Source organism: Triticum dicoccoides, chromosome 1B (assembly GCF_002162155.2).
Source record: "Triticum dicoccoides isolate Atlit2015 ecotype Zavitan chromosome 1B, WEW_v2.0, whole genome shotgun sequence".
Lineage (NCBI taxonomy): Eukaryota > Viridiplantae > Streptophyta > Magnoliopsida > Poales > Poaceae > Triticum > Triticum dicoccoides.
In genome coordinates, this window is record NC_041381.1 from 225,498,530 (window position 1) to 225,502,752 (window position 4,223).

Genomic DNA, 4,223 nt, shown 5'->3' on the forward strand with positions numbered 1-4,223 from the left:
TCATTTTTGGGACTAACCTACTAACCGGAGGCCCATCCCATATTGCTGTTTTTTTGCCTATTTCAGTATTTCGAAGAAAAGGAATATCAAATGGAGTCCAAACGGAATGAAACCTTCGAGAGCGTTATTTTTGGAACAAATCTGATCCGGAGAGCTTGGAGTGCAAGTCAAGAAGCTCCCGAGGGCCCCACGAGATAGGGGGCCGCACCCCCCCTGTAGGGCGCGCCCCCTGTCGCGTGGGCCCCTCGGGCAGCCACCGACGTACTTCTTCCTCCTATATATACCTACGTACCCCGAAAACATCTAGGAGCACCATGAAACACAATTTCCACCGCCGTAACCTTCTATATCCGCGAGATCCCATCTTGGAGCCTTCGTCGGCACTTTGCCGGAGGGGGAATCAACCACGGAGGGCCTCTACATCAACATCCTTGCCCCTCCGATGAGTTGTGAGTAGTTTACCACAGACCTACAGGTCCATAGTTATTAGCTATATGGCTTCTTATCTCTTTTTGGATCTCAATACAATGTTCTCCCCCTCTCTTGTTGAGATCTATTTGATGTAAACTCTTTTTGCAGTGTGTTTGTCGAGATCCGATGAATTGTGGGTTTATGATCAAGTTTATCTATGAATAATATTTGAATCTTCTCTGAATTCTTTTATGTATGATTGAGTTATCTTTGCAATTCTCTTCGAATTATCAGTTTGGTTTGGCCTACTAGATTGGTTTGTCTTGCCATGGGAGAAGTGCTTAGCTTTGGGTTCAATCTTGCGGTGTTCTTACCCAATGAGAGAAAGGGTTGCAAGACATGTATTGTATTGTTGTCATCGAGGATAACAAGATGGGGTTTATATGATATTGCATTTGTTTATCCCTCTACATCATGTCATCTTGCTTGATGTGTTATTCTGTTCTTATGAGCTTAATACTCTAGATGCAGGCAGGAGTCGGTTGATGTGTGGAGTAATAGTAGTAGATGCAGGCAGGAGTCGGTCTACTTGTTATGGACGTGATGCCTATATACATGATCATGCCTAGATAATCTCATAACTATGCACTTTTCTATCAATTGCTCGACAGTAATTTGTTCACCCACCGTAATACTTATGCTATCTTGAGAGAAGCCACTAGTGAAACCTATGGCCCCCGGGTCTATTTCTTATCATATTTGCTTTCAATCTACTTTATTTGCATCTTTACTTTTTGCATCTATCTTATAAAATACCAAAAATATATTTATCTTATCATACTATCTTTATTAGATCTCACTTTCGCAAGTGGCCGTGAAGGGATTGACAACCCCTTTATTGCGTTGGTTGCGAGTTCTCAGTTTGTTTGTGTAGGTGCGTGGGACTTTTGAGGAGCCTCCTACTGGATTGATACCTTGGTTCTCAAAACTGAGGGAAATACTTACGCTACACTTTGTTGCATCACCCTCTCCTCTTCGACGAAAACCAACTCAAGCTCAAGATGTAGCAAGAAGGATTTCTGGCGCCGTTGCCGGGGAGGTCTTTGCTCAAGTCGAGACATACCAAGTACCCATCACAAACCCATCTCCCTCGCATTTACATTATTTGCCATTTGCCTCTCGTTTTCCTCTCCCCCACTTCACCCTTGCCGTTTTTCGCCCTCTCTTTCCCAATCTCCTCCTCTCTTTTCACTTGCTTTCTTTTGTGTGCTTGCTTGCTTGTTTGACCTTATGGCCGCGCATAAGGGTCCTGACCACCTTCTCAGAAGGACGGACGAGATTGAATCAAATATTAGAAGCTTTATGAATTTGCAATTTGAGCATAATAATTTCTTTAGAAAAGAGCTTAAGGAACAAAAGAGTTTTTTGGGTTTTATGAATAAAGAGCTTGATGATATGAACAAAGAGTTCTATGGAGTTAATGCTCAAATTACCCGGCTTGAAAATGCTATAGCAAAAATTTCTGACAAGCAAGCCACCTTAGTCAATAAGATGGCCGCTAAACCAGAAAAATTTCATGAAAATAATGATGAGGAACTTAAAGTTATTGATGCGTCTCCGATTAGATCTATGTTTTGCAATATGAATTTTGATGATTATGGGAGTGATGATGAATCAACTTTGCCTAGAAGGCGTCCCAAAAATTCGGAGTCTTTAGATCTTGATGTTAAATTTGGTAAAAGTGAGATTGGAGAATCCTCAACTTCTAATAATGTTGAACCCACTATCTCGGATTTCAAGGAATTTTATTATGATAATTGTTCTTTAAAAGGGTGTATTTCCTTGTTGCAATCCGTTGTTAATTCTCCTCATGCTTATAGTCAAAATAAAGCTTTTACCAAACATATTGTTGATGCCTTGATGCAATCTTATGATGAAAAACTTAGTCTGGAAGTTTCTATACCTAGAAAACGTAATGATGAGTGGGAACCTACTATAAAGATTAGAATTAAAGATTATGAGTGTTTTGCTCTGTGTGATTTGGGTGCTAGTGTTTCCACGATTCTGAAAACTTTATGTGATATTCTAGGTTTCCATGATCTTGATGATTGCTTTTTAGAATTGCACCTTGCGGATTCCACCATTAAAAAGCCTATGAGAAGGATCAATGATGTTCTTATTGTTGCAAATAGAAATTTGGTGCCCGTAGATTTTATCGTTCTTGATATAGATTGCAATCTTTCTTGCCCTATTATTCTTGGTAGACCTTTCCTTAGAATGATTGGTGCGATTATTGATATGAAGGAAGGGAATATTAGATTCCAATTTCCATTAAATAAAGGCATGGAGCACTTACCAAGAAAATAAAGTCAAATTACCTTATGAATCTATCATGCGTGCTACTTATGAATTTAGTGCCAAAGATGGCACCCGTTAGATCTATCTTTGTTTTTATGCCTAGCTAGGGGCGTTAAACGATAGGGCTAGTTGGGAGGCAACCCAATTTTTCTTTACATTTTTTGTTTTTGCTACTGTTTAGTAATAAATCTTGCATCTACCTTCTGGTTAGATATGTTTTTATCTTTTAATTAGTGTTTGTGCCAAGTAGAACCTATAGGATAACCTACGATGATAGTTGATTTGATTCTGCTGAAAAACAGAAACTTTGCACGCACGAATATAATTTTGTTAAATCACAGGAACGTGATTTTGCGTTGATTCTTTTTGCTGGTATTCAATAGACAAATTTTCCAGTACTTCCTATTTTGGTAGGATTTTTAGAGTTCAGAAGTTTGCGTTAGTTACATATTGCTACAGACTGTTCTGTTTTTGACAGATTCTGTTTTCCGTGTGTTGTTTGCTTATTTCAATGCATCTATGGCTAGTAAATTAGTTTATAAACCATAAAGAAGTTGGAATACAGTAGGTTTAACACCAAAATAAAAGAAGAATGAGTTCATGGCAGTACCTTATGTGGTAGTTTTGTTTTCTTTCACTAACGGAGCTTATAAGATTTCCTGTTGAGTTTTGTGTTGTGAAGTTTTCAAGTTTTGGGTAAAGCTTTTATGGACTATGGAATAAGGAGTGGCAAGAGCCTAAGCTTGGGGATGCCCATGGCACCCCAAGATATTCAAGGATAGCCAAAAGCCTAAGCTTGGGTATGCCCCGGGAAGGCATCCCCTCTTTCGTCTTCGTTCATTCGTAACTTTACTTGGAGCTATATTTTTATTCGCCACATGATATGTGTTTTGCTTGGAGCGTCGTGTATTATATTAGTCTTTGCTTTTTATTTTACCACAATCATCCTTGCTGTACACACCTTTTGGGAGAAGCCTATTTGATTAGAATTTTCTAGAATACTATATGTGCTTCACTTATATCTTTTGAGCTTGATATTTTTTGCTCTAGTGCTTCACTTATATCTTTTAGAGCACGGTGGTGTCTTAATTTTGAAGAAATTGCTAGTCTCTCATGCTTCACTTATATTATTTTGAGAGTCTTTTAGACCAGCATGGTATTTGCTATGATCATAAAGTTGGTCCTAGAATGATGAGCATCCTAATTGGGTATAATAAAAACTATCATAGAAAGTGAATTGGATGCTATGATCAATTTGATGCTTGATAATTGTTTTGAGATATGAAGGTAGTGATATTAAAGTCATGCTAGTTGGGTGATTTTGAATTTAAAGAATGCTTGTGTTGAAGCTTGTGATTCCCGTAGCATGCACGTATGGTGAACCGCTTTGTGATGAAGTTGGAGCACAATTTTATTTATTGATTGTCTTCCTTATGAGTGGTAGTCGGGGACGA